Source organism: Balaenoptera acutorostrata, chromosome 14, assembly GCF_949987535.1.
Source record: "Balaenoptera acutorostrata chromosome 14, mBalAcu1.1, whole genome shotgun sequence".
Lineage (NCBI taxonomy): Eukaryota > Metazoa > Chordata > Mammalia > Artiodactyla > Balaenopteridae > Balaenoptera > Balaenoptera acutorostrata.
Window position 1 is genome coordinate 46,837,959 of NC_080077.1, and position 19,267 is coordinate 46,857,225.

A 19,267-nucleotide genomic window follows, 5' to 3' on the forward strand; every position below is an offset into this window, starting at 1 on the left:
AGAATGAATTTTATTAGTAAAGGAGTGAAAGCAAGCACACCATTTAGGAAGCTACTGCAGCAGTTCAGCCAAGAGGTCAGATGGAGGTAGTTTTGGAGACAGAGATAATCATGCAGAGAGGGAAACAAATGGAGTTACCACATGTTTTAGAAGCAACGTCTATAGTTCTTGTGATAGAGTGGATATGCGATATGAGGCCAAAGAAGGAACCAAGGAGAAACCAAGGCTTTGGGGCTTGAACAAATGGGTGATGGCTGGCAAAGAGCAGGTTGGGAGGGGGCAGATTCAAGAGCTCTCCTGTGATATTTCAACGGCCATAAAACAAATAACAAAAAGTAAATAAGTTCATGAAAGTCATCCAGTGCTTATTCTATCATCTGAATTGAAATACTAACTGTACAGTACCTGAACTTTAGTAGATGTTTTATTCTAAGGAATTTTAAAAAAGCATTTTATAATGCACTTATACAAAGAAAAAGTTTTAAAAATCACCTCCTGGGTGAGATACACACAAAACACTAAATGATATGGCAAAGTATAAGTACATTTGAATTAATAATCTAAGTTAGAACTTGATTAACTTGTTGCCATGAGGTTAAAGGTGGGTAAACTTCCACCAGGTAAGCTATAGTGACAGTGGAATGTATTGAGAGCTCACGGTATACCAGGCACTCTTAAATGTTCATCTTTCTACTGAACCCTGTGAGATAAATTCCATAATCATCTTTGTTTCACGAAGGAGGGAACTGAAGTAATTTCCCAACTGTCACAGAGCCTATAAAGGGGAAGCAGGGTTTGAACTTAGGCAGCCTGAGTCTGGAGCCCACGCTCTTAAATTATGCTAGGAAATCAGGACTTCACGTGCAAGACGTTTCTTGACCTCCAACTTCAGTGGAAAGAGTTAACAGCTTTATATTCCTGTCATTCCCTTGATAGAATTCTGTCCATGAACAACTAAAGATAAACAAGACCAAAGCCCTAGGTGTTTGAAAGCTATGATATAAGAAAAGATAATTAGACTGTTTATTTTATGAGTATGTTGCTTTAACTTGTATTATGCAATAAAACCCCATTAATTCACACTTCACTAATCTCGTGTTTATAGTTAACCAAACTACAGGTAATTAATATTAAGAAATATTACTTTTTCTTCAAAGAGTTTGTTAGAATCTTATTTGTAAGCTAGAAAAATCTAGGTTTTTTTTTTTAAAGTCATTTATTTCTGGCTCTAGTAATTAAATTTATTATGTTACCAAAGTATCTTATACTTATGATGCAGTATAAAACAATCAAGGATTTTTGTGAAGTATAGTTTTTTATGAGCTTAGTATTATTACCCATTAATAACCATTTAAATGTTAGCTTAAAATATTAACTTCCCTTGAGATTACTAAAACGCCATGTCTTCTCAAATATTTTCTCAGGCAGATTTCTCACTATTTTCCCTCCCTTATTCCCAATGAATAAACATCAACTTTCAAAATTATGTTCTTTTTAATTTTGTGGAGGCTGTTTAGAGAAATGAAAATGTAAATGATACAAATTTATAGTCCTTGATTCATGGAGCAATTCTTCCCAAGTTGATGCAAGAAACCAGGAAATGCCCATAGCCGCATAAGACTTTTAATACAGGTATTTCAAATACCACCAGATTTTTGTCACTTATTTTTAGGAGGGAAATTTCTGTGCTGAACAATAGAAAATGATGACTAGCTAGTTTTAATTGAGGCCTATTTTTCATTTTTTAAAAAATGATAATTATAGGTTGGAGAACTCACTATAACTTAACACGGGTCAAATAGTGTTAATTTTTGAGAGGGAGAAAGACAGCTTGCTACAAAAGGCTAATATTTATTGAGAACTTTCCGTGAGCAATCCCTATATTAAGTACTTCACATGAACTATCGTCTCTGACATTCACTATAACCTGTGTGATGTGTCCTATGATTATGCCCCAGCAGAGGAGAAACTGGTACTCCAAGAGGTCACACAATAAGGATGACACTGGTGTTGGAACCTAGCCCGCCTCTTGATCACTATGCTCTGCAGATGTAGATCTGTGTCCTGAAGATGCCCAGGGAACATGATCAGCACTTGATCTTTTGTCACCTCCCCGCAGCAGCAGCAGCCCTGGGTGGTGTTTACAGTGACTCGATGGGGAGGAGAAGGTGTGCTTGGCCAGTCGATGCCCTTGAGTAATAGAGAGTGTCAGACCATGGAGTTGAGGCCAGAGATGCCCGCTTGGGGACCACAGGGAAAGCTTTCGGTTCTGTCTAAACAGCCTATTCATTTACTGGCAGCAAAGACATCATCTAAACTCCTTGACACATTTACTCCCTCTCTGACCTCAATTTTTTTCAAGAGAAATTTTAAAACAAAATCTTTGATATGTTCTTTCCAAATTTTAAATCTACCAGAGGCATATTATATGTTCATGACTAAGCTCTCCCTACACATTCGTTTCCTGTTCTCTTATGCCTTCTCCTCATAAAGTTCTGTTTTTCTCTCCTCTGTTTCCTTCTTTTCTTGTATTTCTCACATATACCTTCATCTCTTTGGAGGAGGCAGGAGGGGAGGAAGGAAGGAAAGGAAGGAAACAAAAGAGAAAGAAGAGGTAAAGTTGTAGTGAAGCCATCATGCTCAGCATTTATTTTCTACATAGAATATTTTTGTGCCCCTATCACTCTGCTTCCTGGTTTTAAAATTTTGTCTTTAAATAAAATTCTTTAGAACCATACATTTTTATGTGGGTAACTTTCTTTACATTTTTGTGCCTCAAGCAGAGAATGTGGGCTCTTCTTTCTAGATGTGTGACTTACTCAATATGTGAATTAGGACAAGAAATAGCTTCTTACATTTTCAACTTCGTCATCTGTCAAACAGAGAACAATATCTGTTTCGCCAACTGGACAGGGTGTCTGTGAAGATTAAATGAAACAGCGAGAAGGATGCACTTAGAAAAGACTGATACTCAGGAGGTAACTCTGGAAGCATAATATTTTCTGCTTCTTTCTCAATCCTTTCTCCATTACTTTCCTCCTTTTTTTTTTTTGCCTTTTTCATCTGCCATTTTAACAATGCCTCATTTATTTGACAGACCAATAGATAAGATGTTCCACTAGAAGTTAATGAGTTTTCCACCAAACTAAACCATGGAAATTTATTTTTTAGCTCTAATCAGCTTAAATGGAAAAATTTCAAAACAAGATTACTCATATCCTGCCTCTTTAAACATAGTTTATTAAACACAATTTCTGTTTCCTTGATAATTCAGGACTATCATCACTATATATACAATGCCTCCTCCCAATAAATTGTTGCCATCCACCCCATGCTGCTGCTAGTACTGCTTCAATTACTTGTTCCTGATTCTATTGGTGCACCTTTACCCACCGTCTAACTTGTGTTTTACAGTCTTTCTACCCAGGTAACTCTCAGTTCCTTGATGGCATTGACTGTTTCTCATATAATTCTATGTCCCAGTGCCTAGCACTATGGATTATACAATCCATAATGTGGTATGAGTTTAATAAGCACTATCTTAAGTTATAAAATTCAGTGATAACCCAAGCACCTACTCATCTCTGGGAGCAAAGGGAGGAAAAAGATAATTCCGTCAAATTTGTTCTTTCTTATATATTTAATCTTCACAATAATTGAGTAAGAAGGTAATATTAGTATTTCTATTTTAGAAATGAAAAAGCTGAGGTTCAGATAACTCAAATACCTGCCCCAAATCACACAGCTACCAGCAGAAGAGCTATAACTTGAACCTGGACCTGTCTTACGCCAAAGTCCATCCACGTCCTGCCAAACCACATACACTCACTCTGACATGGAATGCGCCACCCGCTTTTTGGTTGGAGATGAAGTTCATACAGTTTTTCCGCCCCTCCCTCAGAGTCACCTGTCACCTCTGGCTATTGCCCTCTCCTACCTGATTTTGCTGTTCTGCTTTTCAATCAGCGTAGAAAATACTAACCATGCTTGTTGGACTTATTTAGAAATAAGAATAAAATATTCTTAGTAACAACATAAGGAAAGGATGACAACTGGTACTCGAGCTGCCTGCTTGACCCTGATGGCACAGTAGTAGCTGACCAGCGGGCGGGGCTGAGGCAACATCCACGCTCTGCAGGAAGGGCCCACTGGGCATAGCAAAGTCTGGCATAGTTAAGACAAGAGAAAGTGGTACCATGCTTCTGGAGCCTGGGGACTTTTCAATGAGTAAATCGCATGAAAGTTACTGTGTGGTCTTGGCATCATCTATCTAGATTTTCAGATGTGTTTTTGCTCACTCCTTTGTTCTTAGCTAGAGTATGCATAGTTAAGGAGGCTAGATAAATGACTTCTGGATAACTAAAATATTTACGATGGTCTTTTTCTTTCTCTTCCTCCTTACTTTGTTTTTCTTGGCCAGTGGACTGTGGTTTAGGTCTTAAGTTTGGCAGTATCACCCACAGCATCCACCGATTTTACCTAAGTCATTGAGAGCACATAGACTAAGAGAGAGCAAACCTCTGGTACAGATTAGACAACCACAGGGAAGTAAGTAAATTGACAAAGAAACAAACGATTACAGTCGGCATAAGAGATTTTCTTCCAGAAATATTGTGTGTGAAGATTCAAGTACACATGGCACCCTGACACCCATTAGACTACTTCACCCCTGCACCATTCTTTCCACTGCCCACAAGAGCTGGTGACATCTGTTAGCCTCCTTTGCTACTACTTCTGTCTTTGTTACCACCACTTCGGCTCCGTATACAATCTTCTTTGCTTGCTTTCCCCTGCTCTCAGCCTTTCTTATTTCTTATCTCATTGGATCCCTGTCATGTTGTGTGAGCTTCTTGGCTCCTACATGAAAAGGCTGACCTTTTATATACACCATCATCAAGCCAGAAGACTTGTTCCTCCTGCTGGAGAATTAATCAATCACAGCTCATCCGCTATAACCTTCATGTCTTTGGTTCTTCTTAACTCATTCAAAATGCTGAAATCTCACAGTTTCTTTCTTACAAGATACACAGTTTTTTTCCTTTTGTATCTGACATCTTTCCTGGTGCTTGAACACTATACTGGATAACTGAGGTTATGCTATACTCTATAAAGCCCAGCTGCTGGAAGTCACTTTTCTATCGTCCCACACGTGGTAGTCAATGTACACATCCATTACCCTTCCAGGGAGTATCCAGTTTAGGTTCAATTCCCAAGTGGCCAGCTCTAACAGTTCTCTTTTCTCTCCCACTCTTCAACATATGTCTCAAAGAAGGGAAGACTGTCATCATTAGAGGGGTAAACTTGATTCTACTAGAAGCGATTTTCACAAATCATTTGCAAAAAAAATTATTTAACCAATTCCTTGTAGCAACTGGTGACAAAGCATAGTGGATTTTGGTCCTGATATTAACAACTCCTGATAGCTAGGGGCTCAATTTGCTAGGGGATCATTCTAAAAATAGATCGCTTATGGTTGATCAACACCCAGAGACCCAATTTATCAAAAGGTATCCTGAAGGACAACATTCTGTCATTATGCTAAGAACAGAGTTACCTGATATTGCAAATTCAATTAAATAGAGTTGTGAAGGGAAGAAAAACAATAGAGAAATCACTTCTGGGAAGTAAGAAATGAAACAGGGTTTTATTGTTGCTGTTTTGTTGTTGTGGAAGATACAGAGTTTTATCTATCTATATTTATCTATTGAAGAGAAGCAAGAGGAGAGGGAGAGATAGAAAATACATGGGTGAGAGGAGGTTATTCATGGTATAAAATTGTGTTGTCCCATATGGTGGTCACTAGCCACATGTGGCTATTGAGCACTTGAAATGTGGTTAATCTAAATTGAGATGTGCTGTAAGTGCAAAACACACATGGGATTTTGAAGATTTAGCATAAAACATAAGTATATAAGATATCACATTAATATTTTTTCATATTGGTTACATTCTGAAAAAATAATATTTTGGACACATTTAAATACATTATTAAAATTAATTTCACCTGTTCTTTTTTTATGTTTTAAAATGGCTACAAGAAAATGTAAAACTACATATGTGGTTTGCATTTGTGGCTCATATTATACTGGTTTTAGGCAGCTTTGGTATAAGGTCTTATCTATTGGGATTAGGTTCAACCGCAAGTAACAGAAAACTCCAGAATAACACAGGATTATTCAAGATGGCTGCTAAAGCTCTAACCAGAATAACCACATTCCAGCCAGCTGGAAGGAGAAACAGACCATTAAAGATACATAGAAAACAATGTTATGGTCACTAAAGAGGAAGTGGGGGGGATAAATTGGTAGCTTGGGATTAACAGATATACACTACTATATATAAAATAAACAACAAGAACCTACTGTATAGCACAGGGAACTATATTCAATATCTCATAATAAACTATAATGGAAAAGAATCTGAAAAGTACTTTTCAGATTATATATATATATATATATATATATATATATAACATATATAACTGAATCACTCTGCTCCATACCAGAAACCAACACAACTTTGTAAATGATCTATACTTCAATTTAAAAAAAGATACATTCCATGTGCAACCTTCAGAAACCATCTTCTACCATCTTCTTTGATAAATGAGAACACACGCTGGTCAAGATATGCGTACCTCTGTAAAAATTTTGGGGAAAACTAACCACTGTGATCTAGTAACATTTTAGTCACATTGTTACCCATAAATACAAGAGAGGTTGGGCAAGGCAGTCTTTATTCCTAACAGTCAAGTGTTCAGCTAAAAATCAGGAATTATTTTTAATATGACCATTTGTCCCAGTTTGCCTGAAAGTCTGTTTTGTGTGTGTTGTCCCGGCAATGTGGTAGATATTTTGTTTCTTTGATTGGCTGTTTTGGGGGGTTTTGGCTTTGTTTCATTTTGATTTGGCTTTGGCAAGGGTAGGGTGAGGAGTTTTGGGGCAGGCTGAGCAGACTTGCGTCTTTATTCCTGCTTTTGGAAAAAGTTCCTTTGTGTGCAGTGTTGGTGAAAAGTTGTGCATAGCCAGTGGCTCCTGGCAGCCTAGGCTGGAGCATGTGGTCTGGGCTCAGTTAGTCAGCCTCCCACTGGGGACTTTGAACTTGAGTTACTGGGACAGAGAAGCAGGATGGTTTTACAATTCATTCATAGTGTGGCAGGGGTGATATTAGCAGTGTTCCATGACAATAGTGGCCATGCCCTAGTCACCCGAGAAGATTCTGATGCATTCTATAGTTTGAGAACCCCTGTATCAGATCTTTCTTACACATCAGTTCTTCCAGGAAGATTCACTAATTATCCCATCCAAGACTAACTCTTCCTTTTCTGGACTCCTATAACTCTTAATATCTATACCAGTCATGCTGAACCTATGCTATGTTGCTTTGCCATTATTTAAGTAGGTATCTTATCTCTGTAACTAGTTTCTAAGCTTCTAGAAGGCAGGATATAAGTCACCATGACTTACATATAGTAATTACACTCACTTAATGAATAAATGAATATTTGTTAGTGACAAATTAATTGCACCTGATATATAAACTTCTCCATTTTCTACAGAATAAAGTTTAAATTAGTTCACCTCTATTCAAGAGCTTCTAACGCAGTGGTTCTGAAATTTGTAATATTTTAAAATCACCTCCTAGAGAGCTATAACAAATACTTATCCTCAGGTCACAACTTCAGAGATTCCTATTTAATTAATTTTGGGTGCAGCAATCTGGTCATTGTGATTTTTAAAAAAAATTCCTGAATGGTTCTATATTGCAGGTGAAGTTGTAAATCATCATTGTGATATTCAAAGTGTGGTCCAAGGACCAGTGACAGCGGTTTACCTGGGAGTTTCTAAATGTGCATTTTAACAAGATTCCCCAGTGATTCATATGTACGTTAAAGTATAAGAAGCATTTAGTCTAGAGCAGTGATGGCCAGTGGAAGTATAATGCAAGCTGCATGTGTAATTTAAAATCTTCTAGTAGCTCTATTTAAAAAGCTTTTTTAAAAAAAGTAATAATAATTTAATAACATAATTTATGTAATCCAAGGTATCCAAAAGGTTATCATTTCAACAATATAAAATTATTAATAAATATTTCACAAGTTTGTTTTTTTGCACTGAGACTTTGAAATCCAGTATGTATTTTATTTATTTTTTTAATTGTCTCTGTTTTATTTTCTCATCTATAAAACAAGGATTTGTCTTACCCAAAGCACAGGGATATTGTGAGGATTAAATGAAATAACAGGAAAGTGCCCAGTACAGAGTGTAGCACACATTCAATTCCAATAAATGTAAGTTGAATCTAGATTGATCTGACTCCCTAATTTTCTCCTTTTAGACTCTGCATAGAAATACCCTGCCTATAAAAAATTAAGATCCTCCTTCCCCAATTTGTCCCAACTCCTACTTGCCAGACTGAATCACTCTTAAAATTGAAATGAAGCTCTTGACCTCACTACTTTTTCACTGATCATCTCAACCTCCTGACTCCACTTCCCTCTGTACTCAGGTTGAATACCATGATCTAGCCCTATAACAATTCTTTTGCAGACAGTCTCAACTCCCATGTTTCATGCTGCTTAAAATATTCCCAGTTTGGCAGAATGCAACCACTTGCTTGGCTTCTCCATATGTATACTTTATCAGCTGATTATTCTTGGAGAAAATTATCTAACTGGCCTCACTGATTTCATAGGAAATTCAGGACCTCAAACCTCAAATAGCACTCAACACTCCCCCACTTAATTTCTTGTTTTCTTCTAGGAAGCTTGACTTCTCACTCTCTGAAATCACCATTCCATGATTTTTCCTCGCTCCTCAATTTTCCATTACTTCCTTTCTCTAAATTATTACTCCTTGACTCATATTTTGAGAAAATGGAAACAACTCCTTTATCTTCTCTTGACTAGGTCTACATATTCTTTCATCTGGTTCTACAACTCCTGTCTTCCTTTTGTTTATGATGGAACAATGATGCCTGCTCCTGAAAAGCCAACCCCTCCACTTGTCCACACCCCCTCTTTTCTACCCTACTCAAGGACTTCAATTATTCTCTTCATTCTCCCACTCTCTACTGGACTATTTCTATCATTATACAAAGATGTTCTAGTACCTCCCATCTTAAAACAAAACATCCCTTAGTCCCATATCCCTCTCTGGACTATGCCCCCATTTCTTTGCAATTCTTCAAAGCAAAATTTCTCAAAATGCTGTCTGCCTTCACTTCCCTACTTTCTCATTTCCCATTCACTTTTCAACTCAATTCAATTTGGCTTTAACCTTGTCATCGAAACTTCTCTTGTAAAGGTCACTAATTATCTCCAATGTTGCCAAACTCAATACAGGCATCCCTATTTTTCTTTTATTGACTTCTGAGCAGTATTTGACATAGGGGCCACTACCTCCTCATTGAAATCCTTTCTTCTCTTGACTTCTGAGTTGCCAGACTCTTAGGTTGCCTTTAATTGGCCAGGCAATTTCTTTTCAGTCTTCTGTCTATGCTCTTCCTTCCCTCCTTCCCAATCACCAGGGCTTCTTTCTATTTTTTCCCCCTACTGGGTGCTTTGAACACCTTCCGTATGCTGATCACTTCCAAATTCATATCTCTAACCCCAGGCTTTCTCAAACCTCTGGACTGATATATCTGCCTCCTTAAGTGACATCTCCATTTGGATGCCTAATGTATCCTCTTGGTGGGGACCTTGCTTCACCAAGCCTTGTTACTACCCTATTATTTCCCTTTTCAGTAAATAGTAACAACATATACCCAGTTGCTCCAAACCTAGAAGTCATCCTTGGTTCCTTACTTTGCTTCACTGCATTCAATTTATCAGCAAGTCCTATGGCTGTGCCCTCGAAATATATCTGAAGACCATCCATGCCTTTCCATCTAGTTCAAGCCACTGTTATCTTTTTTTCCTAGACAAGTATGTATTTTATACTCACAGACTAGTCACATTTCAAGAGCTTCATGGCCACATGTGCTTAGTGGCTACCATATTGAACAGAGCAGATCTAGAGCTAACTAACCTTTCCCTCTTTAACATCAGCTACAGCTTTCCTTACAAAAGCTTTTTGCTATAGTCAAAGGACCTTTTTGTCAGCCAATCAACCTACCATTCATTTTCCGGGCTTTATACTGTTACCCCACTGCTCCTTGTAGCCTTGAAAGTCCTCCTTCTACTCTCTCATGGTCTAGGTTCCATTTTTTTTCTTTAAACTCAGTTCAGGTCTACAGCTCTTTGGCAAAACCTTCCTAAAATGGTCCCAGATTACAGTAGTTAGTTCCTGTTCTAGGTTTTATAGGGTAAGAGCCTACATTCCTCCCTATTAAGGAAGATGGTAAAAGATGATTTTAGAAAGCTAAACATGGAATGCAGTTAGAATTGTAAAACATGCTGCCTTAATAAAAATAAAATGTAGATCTCAGAAGATTGATACTGAAAACAATTTCTCTGGTGGGGGGAACAGCCTTCCTAGGACTGTTAAATCAATCCACATAATTCCTCTTCTCCTAGAGACCTTTCATGGTTACCCTTGCCTACTGTCCCCCACACCATAATACTGGAAATAAATGATGTTCTACATTAAGCATGAAGAAAAGTAGAAGAAACGACTCTTCTCTTGATTGCTCCAAAACTTAACTGACACAAAAATGGAATATTAAAAAAGACTTTATTAATAGCCTCAAGGTAATAAAAGCAAAAATATCAGAATTCAGTGAATTTTGACAGTCTCACTTGTAAGATTTAGCTTGTGTCCTGTATAAGCAAGATTACCCCCCATTCACATGGGTCATGGGTGGGGAATCAGGAGAGATCTTGCCAGTTCCTCCCTTCCTTGCACCTCTTCTCTCTCCACATAGGGACATTACAGTTAGCCCACAGATCTAGCACTTTCTAGACATCTTACTCCTCTTGGTCTAGAGTTGCACTGTCCAATATGATCGCCATTAGCCACATGTGGCTATTGAATACTTGAGATGTGGCGAGTCCAAATTGAGATGGGCTGTAAGTGTACAATACACACCAGATTTCAAGGCTCAGTACGTGTATGAGTTTTACATTGCTGCTGTAAAAAATTATGATAAATTTAATGATTTAAAGCATCCATTTATTATCACAGTCCTGTAGTCCAGAAGTCCTGGTACAGCTGGCTCAGGTGAGCCCTCTGCTTAGTCTTATAAGGACAAAACCAAGGTGCCATTAGCACTGCATTCTTCTGTGGGGACTCTGCAGATGAATCTGCTTCCAGGATCACTCAGGTTGTTGGCTGAATTCAGTTGTGGTTACAGGGCAGGGGTCTTGTTTCTGGAGCTCGCTGAGCTAAAGGCCACCTGCGTTCCTTGTCCCATTGGCCCTTCCATCTTCAAGCATGTTAAATCCTTCTCATGCTTTGAATCTCTCTGACTTCTCTTTGGGTCACATCTCTTCTGCTTGTCCCCTGAGCAGATGTTCTGCTTTTAAGAACTCGTGTGATTAGGTTGGGCCCACTCAAGACAATCCAGGATAACCTCCCCATTTTAAGGTCTGTAATTTAATTACTGTACATCTTGCAAAGTCCACTTTGCCATGTAATGTAACATATTTACAGGATCCAAGAATTAGGGTGTGGGAGCCATTCTGCCCATCACGATGTGAAAAAAATAATGTAAAATCTTTCACTAATAATTATATCTTGATCATATGTCAAAACTATAATATCTTAGATATATTAAGTTAAACAAAATATAATATTAAATTTTACCTGTTTTGTTTTACTTTTTAAATGAGCTATATAGAATTAAAATTGTACATGTGGCTCACATTTGTGCCTTGCATGACGCTTCTATTAGCCAGCACTGGTCTGGACCTAGAGAGGGGTTAAATCCTCTTGACCGTCCTCATCGTTTCTGACATCAGATCTGTGGACCCACCTCTTCCATAAGAAATAGTTTCCTTATAATCAGGTGTGGCCTTACACTTTTAGGCCTCTGACTGCTACACATTTCCTAGCACAATAGAAAACCAGAACTTTCATACAGGGATATTCAAATACAGTGATGGAGCATGGAGATGTGGGCTCAGGGGCTCATTTCTGAAAAAGGTAAGGAGTCCTGTTGAACTGGACCTACACCTGATAACCCTAGTGATTACCGAACTCAGCCTATGAGAGCAGAGGCTTCTTTTATTCATCTTTTGGTTTCCAGTGGTTGGCACAAAAAGAGTTCCTTTTAATAAATATTTACTTAACCAACTGAGTCTAGATGTCAGTGATTGGCTCGTTTAAAAAAGAAAAAAAGATATAGCTGGAAAACAAGTCAAATACCCTCTAATAATGACAAACATTTCTATACTTTCCTGAAAGGACAGCCTCCATTTGAAACCGTAAGCTGAACAATATTTAACGGTTGCATCTTTATGAGACAAGAGAGTGTGATGATGCTCAGAAAAAATATATTCTTTACCAAATGAAAACTAATTAACCAGATGTTTTTATTACTGTGCACTTTATTTGGCTTTGGTGACTAAACCAAACCAATGAATCTGTGACCATTTTCAAAACTGCATCCTAAAAAGATTTTTTGGCTGTGCCTCATCATCCAGTGTTTAGTTTTATTTGTTTAATTTCACACAATACTAAAATGTTTCTACTAAAAATGTTAGACACCCACCCACCCTCCTCTGCACTTTACCTAGCAAGAAAGCCACATTGTTGGAGGAGTTGAAGAACAGCACACGCTGAAAGTGCATTTACCCTGATCTAATCCTCCAACCCAAGGCTAGGTAGAAAGCCTTTCCAGAGCTTTGCTTCACAGTTTCTGGGGTTGTACCTGCTCCCAGCCCCCGGTGTGATCTTGCACAAGCTAGGCAAAATCACTGTGACAATGTCTTAGTCCATCAGCTACAGAGCTAAGGATTCTCTGAGGAGAAGTTAGGACTGCTGAGAAAGCACGGGCTGCTGATTGCTCCTCTGTTGCCAAACATAAACCTGAAGCAAGACAGAATTATGAGAAACTAGATTCATCTCACCCCATCGTTCTCCTCAGTAATCCTCCTGGCATAAAAGAAAGAATGAATACCAATAAAAAGGTAGTATAAATAAACATTTTAAATAAAGTTGACTAATTGAAAAGACCGACAGATGGAGCAATGCATTCTTCAAAATCTATTGTCATGCTTTTGCAGACTTTATTGCTTATCAGCATTTTTCCCCTCCAGAAAAACAGAACAGCAACATTTGTTCAGAAAAAAGCAAATTGTGTTTCTTCCTTTCTTATTACTTTTATTGTTTGAGGTTTCTTTTAGACTATAATGTGGCATTTGGATTTTGAGATGGGGAAAAAACAATCCCTTGTCTTTCAAACATAAGAATGTGATTGTATGCTATTGTTGCCAACAATGAGCTACAGAGGTTAATGGATCACATACCTGGCAAACAGCCATCTTTCCTCCTGCTCAATATATTAAACAATATACATTCTGTTGTGTTGCTGCTGAGCTTATGATTTTGTCTGAGTAGTTGGTAAATAAGTTTACTTACATTTAAGTTATCTCTTTCTAGAATTCAACAGCTTGGTCCTTCAGGCTGTATCCTGAAATTGAAAAAGTACAGCTTGAGATCCAAGCTCACCACCTTTGGAAGTGATGGTGAGAGTGGACGTGGGGAAGGGGGAGGGGGCCGCAGGTGAATGATAATCTAGAAATATTGTGCCTTGTGAATTGCATCCAACCTTTCATTTTCGGATTGCCTAAATTAACAAAATAAAATTACCATAATAGAAAAGAATGGATACTGGCGGAAGCACCACAGTTCTTTCTAGTGCTGTTGCCAGTGAGCATTCCAACAGACCTCTAATTAAATGGACCAGTTCTCTCCAGGACCCCAGGTTGACTCGACTCTGCATACTATGACTCATCTGAAAACAGACCAGTGCTCATAAGCAATAACGTGACTCCCAGTCTCAAGGACTTTTCTGCGTATAGCATTTGTACTAGGGAATTAATATGAGACCTAATACCTCGAGAGAAAAAAAAATGTTCTTTAAGGAAACTCCAGAGGGGAAAACTTTATCAATGAGAAAGATATTAGTTTTCTGGGAAATTTTAGTTGGGTGGGGCTAGATGATGAGTGAGGGGACTGGAGTTAGGAAAGAAGAATCAACACATCAGTCTCAGATTAGGTGGGATCTTTTCAATCAGGCAGAGAGCATAGGAAATAGCACGTAGAGTCCACTGCCCCACTGCTATTCTGGGAGCAAGGGGTAGGCGGGACGTTGACGGAATTGGGAAGGCCAGTGTGCCTCTCGGGTTTGGGATCTGGAACCAGGAAAAAGGCAGAGAGCCCTGATCTCCGCTTGCCGGCTAGGCGGTGATCGCCCCCTGCGACTCCGGAGGCGCACAGCAGTCTGAGAACCGCCGCTGCCGCAGCCGCCCGACCCCTCACAGCCTCCAGCTCTCCCGCCTGGCGTGCTGGTGCCACACTCGAGCTCCCTGGACACCTGTGTGCCCCAAGCTCCAGGTCTAGGCCCCTCTGACCCGGGAGAGACCGGTCTCAGCTTCTCTGACTTCTGTGTGCCCGGGTTCTGCCACCCTGGTCACTTCCGCGGGTTCCCCAAGCTGCGGCTTCAGTTGGCCGGGGAGCCCTGAGCGCCCACCCGGCCTCCTCACCGCGCTCCTGGTGGGACGCGCTGCGGTTCAGCCGCAGGACCTCGGCCTCCGGGTAAATCCTCTCCTCCCCCTTCTCCGCCTAAGGCCCTGCCCTCCCCCTGCAGCAAGCTGCTCCCGTGTGGGCGGCCCCGCTCTCGGCTGAAGACACCTGCGCTTCCTTCCCCACCCTTCTCCGCCCCTTTCGCTGCGGTTTCTCCCCTGCCTTTGGGAGCTCCAGAGCGGCAGCTGGAGGAGGAGCAGGGGAGGAGGACGAGGGCGAGGAGGAGTAGGGGCGGGGTGGGTGGGGAGAGAGCCGGGAGGGTGGGGACTGGCAGCCACTCCGCAGCTGGTCGCCGGGGACCCGATCCCTCCCGCGCGCCCGAGTGATGGAGGGGAAGAGATTCTCTTAGACACACACTCGCGCACACAGCTGGGCACGTCTCCGGGAGGCAGCCGCCGGGAGCCGGGCGGCGGCCGTGACAGCACCAGCCGCGGGGAGCCGGGCGCCCACGCAGCTTGGCCCCGGCGGCTCCAAGACCCCGGAAGGAAAGATCCCAGCCTCACTGACTGTCGCTCTTTTAGGCTGACCAGGAGGAAGCAAGCTGCGCAAGGACCTGTCACGAGGACGCAGGAGGTTCTCCGGTCGGCGCTCAGAGTCTGGGGCCGCGCCGGTGCCCGCGTGGGGCGAGGAGGATGCTCACCTCCTCCCGCAGAGCCGCTGCGGGCCCAGGCACTGCGCGGACTCGGGCTCCCGCGGTCGCCCCTGCCGTGCCCGCGCCGCGGGAGCGCGCCCTGCCGTACCTGGCTCCAGCCTCCAGGGGAAGTGCGGGAAACGCGCCCTAAACTCCACTACTTCTCGCCCGCCTCCTCCCCTTCCTGGCTCCCCGCCCCAGACCTGGCAGCCGCCGCCGCCGCCTGCGTGTGGGGCCCGCCTGCCTCTTACTCTCACGCGCGCACGCACAGCCCCGCTGGCTCGCTCGCATTCGAGCAGCCTCGCTCCCCGCGGAGCCGAAGCCCGGACGTCCGGAACTACTGCACCGACTGCCAACGGGACTGCTGGAGACGCCCTGTGGCCCGGCGCGACCCGCCGCTGGCCCCCGCGCCCTGGGCTCCCGCCCACGCCGCCGCCGCCGCCGCCGGGGACGTTGGTGAGCAGGGCGCGCTGCCCGCCTCGCGCCGGGGAGGGGCTCGAGCACAGGGGGCTGAAGCTTCGTAGATTTGGGGGGAAATGACAAGAGGGGAGGTCGCCGAGGAGAGACATCCGTGTGGCGCCGGCCAAAGCGCTTTGTGGGGCGCGGTTCTCTTGGGCACTGCCTGGAGGAGACTTTTGAGACGTTCTCTGGGGCTCGAGGTTAAACTAGTGCGAGATGGGAAACGTTAAGGAGGATTCTCGGGGTAGATTGAGAGAGTCGTCGGTGTCAGTCAGTCAGTCTGTCTCTCTCCTCGAGCCGGTCGCAGCGCTCTGGGCTGGGTTTGAGGGAGGTTGGAAACACGCGTTAACTGCGCACAGCAGAGTTTGGGGGCCCGCCTTCGGCCACTTGCCGGGGTGATTGTGGGGCTGTCGCTTGGAGCGCGAGACGGCTTTGGGCGAGTGGGGGGCTGCGAGGCCCGAGGAGGACAAGCAGAGGGCAGGCAAAGGCGCCGTGAACTTGCGGGTGGGGTGCGTTCTCGGCCCCGCCGGCCCCCACCCCTCGAAGTACCGGTCCCCGCCCCAGGGCAGCCCCAGTGCACGCAGTTCACGCAGCCCTTCCCACCCACCCCCGACACACACACACACACACACACACACTCGCACACACACTCAGGAGATAAATGCAGTGGAGTCGGTGGTCATACCGTTGTTACTCAGAGGTGCGCGAGGTCGGTGTGGCTACTAACTGGAGCGCAGAGACTTCTGTTTCTGGGACTTGGGCGACAGCCTTGGTTTGGGGAAGCCGGGAAGGAGCGCCCAGCCCCCTGCGGATGCCTCTATCTGGCGGTTCCAGGTGCACAGCGAGCAAACCTCTGTCACGACTCCGGAATCACTTCACCTTGGCGGGCTCCGCTCTCTGGCTTCCCTCAGTGAGTGCTTCAGGGCGCCCACCCAAGAGAGCTGCTGCTCAGGTCCCGGTCTCCCCAGTACTCACCCGGTGGGTCGGACTCTCTCTGTCTCTCCCACTCCCTCCCTTCTGCTTTTCTCCCCCCCCCCACCCCACCCCTCCAGCTTCTTCATGGAAAACATTGATCCCTTAAGGGGAGGTTTAATATTTGCAAAGTGCTTTATATCATATTACTTCGTGGATACATTTAATTGCACTGTAACTCTTCTCTGATTTATGTAAACTTAGTCGGATAAATAGCATTCAGGGTCGGATTGGGGTGGGAGCGAGAGTGGGTGGGCGTTCTTTCTCTCACGGTGCTCCTTTCTGAACTGATTTGCTAGAAGTAATTTAAAGCCGGTGCTTCTGAAAGCTTTTTTGCTCAGTAGTTTTGACATATTTCAGGGCTTTAGACGAATGTTTCCACAGTGCAATTTATTTGAAGTATATTTAGCTTCTATTCCAAGAAAAAGTTGAAGGTAATAAAAGGGATTACAAAATTGGATATCAAAACTATTTTTGATGTTTTTATTGGTATCAATTATGTTGTAGCAGATTTTTTTTTTTTTAAGTTGCCGTAGTGGTTCCTCCTGGTAAAGCTCTTAAAAGGAGAAATGAAAGAGATATACTTACCTTCCTCCCTCTGTTTACAAATGAACCTTGCTTAAAGTGACTGAATGAGCGGCAGGGTAGGCTTCTTTAGGGATATGAAGTCATTCACTAGTGAACTGGTGGAGACACAGGAAGACAGTATAAGAAACATAATGATGGGAAGGAAACTGCTGCTTAAATTTAACTGTCTCCGGTGCAGGGACTCTTAGCAGTGAACAAGAAAACTGCTCTGGCCCCTTCCAGATTACTCTGGGCTATTTAAAAAATACTCTTTCCTGGGTTAATAAAATATATAGAAACATCATCAATAATATAAAGTAATATTTTCAAATAGATGCCTAAAGGAGATAATATGGGAAATCACAAGCACACTCTTCAGAGTTTTGCAGAAGTACTAGGATCATAGTTTCTAGGTTAAGCCAGACCTCATTCTTAAATTTTAGTGTCCCTTTGACACTTCCCTTAGAAGTCCCTTTGACTTCTTTGTGAGCAAGTGATGCCCACAGTGAGTTGCCTATGCTTGCATCCTTGTCCGTACCATTTTGCAGGCATACACAGATGTTTTTGAATGAATAATCTTCTTACTCACTGAATTTCCACTCATTCAAAAAGGAGCACAAGAGTACACACAGTATGCAAAGCTGAGCTGAGCGATATTTTAAATAACAAGGAAGGGTTTCCAGTGGAAGCTGGGTGCTTACTCCTACACTGTGTAATGTAAAAAGAACTGCAGAATAGTGACTTATTTAAGGAAGCAGCATTTTGCCCAAAGTAGGTGGTCAGTCATGAGTTGTTGACTCAAAAATCATACAAGATGTTCACTAGCTAACTTCGCTTTCACCATAAATCCCACCATTATTCTTAACACACCGTGTCATTTAGCTATGACTCAACTTCAGAGAACTGATGTTGACTTTAATCTTCTCACTCTTTGAATACTTTGGAGAAATAGAACTATCTGTGCACTGCTCTAGCTTTCTGTGTGTGATTTCTGTGAAGCAGTGCCAGATCTGCATATGTCATTAGTATTCATTTATGAGTAAATGCAAATGTTCCCGTTGCATTGAGAAAGCTAACCCAAATTCCTAGAATGCAACAAATATTATGCTCCTTTTCTCATCTTTTAATTTTTATAATCTCAGAAACAGTAACATCTCTTACAAGTGCAGTTATATGTAAAAGAGCAGGTTAACAAAAATGGTTATTTAGGATTCTTTAGAAAAAGGGAAATACCTTATGGAAATTTTATTTGAGAAGAATTTTCTTTGACTCTGTTGGTAGGTCTGCCAGAGTGGTCTTCTATTTTAGGGATGTTCATTCATGAATGAAGTAACTCTCAAGGTAACTTCCTAGTAAAAGGAGATAGCAATCCCTTAGTAAAGGGGACACTTGCTAAAAATAATGCTTAAAACGAGGAATAGAGTGTAAGCAGTAACACTCTTGTGCCATTGAAATTATGTGAATACTTGTATATTTTATTTATGCATGATTTTTAAATTTTCTATTTAATACTTTATTCAAATATTTCATATTCTGAGATTATTGCAATTAAGTGAGGAGTTATTGATTGGTAATGGAATTATAGCTTGTTTTGTTTTAAGAAAAGGTGAATAGTCTGAAAGGAGAGAGTAAGTCAAGTTAAGGAAATGATTGTCAAACCTCAGATTTATCTTCATTCAAGTTCTGTCCTTTTTTTTGGTGGTAAGGGGGACCTCAAAACCAAAATCACTAGTTAAACTTTCACTATGACCTAAATTGTTACTATTTAGAAAAATCCTACATTGTAATTCTTCTGTGAATTTAATACAAATTCTTTAAAACCAGCAAAAGTATAACTTCTTTCCCACTGAAATCCAGTTTAATTGTTGACAAATTTTGCTCAGTCTAGAACCGATATTTGTTTCTGAGAGTCATGAGGTTATCCTAACCTTTACAGCAGGAGTGCAATTGA

At 41.8% G+C, this 19,267-nt stretch overlaps 1 protein-coding gene and 1 long non-coding RNA gene across 4 annotated transcripts in view; one reads left to right on the forward strand and one right to left on the reverse strand.

Annotated features, from left to right (window-relative positions):
• LOC130704795 (uncharacterized) overlaps positions 1-15,695 on the reverse strand; it is a 52,908-nt gene extending 37,213 nt beyond the window's left edge. The window contains exons 1-2 of the long non-coding RNA XR_009005282.1: positions 15,570-15,695; positions 13,521-13,572 (exon numbers count right to left, since the gene is read on the reverse strand). This is a non-coding gene — a long non-coding RNA (uncharacterized LOC130704795). The remainder of the gene's footprint in view (positions 1-13,520; positions 13,573-15,569) is intronic.
• HS3ST5 (heparan sulfate-glucosamine 3-sulfotransferase 5) overlaps positions 14,961-19,267 on the forward strand; it is a 283,807-nt gene continuing 279,500 nt past the window's right edge. For all 3 annotated transcript variants that reach the window (XM_057528256.1, XM_057528258.1, XM_057528257.1), the window contains exon 1: positions 14,961-15,774. The gene's annotated coding sequence lies outside the window, so the exon portion shown is untranslated. The remainder of the gene's footprint in view (positions 15,775-19,267) is intronic.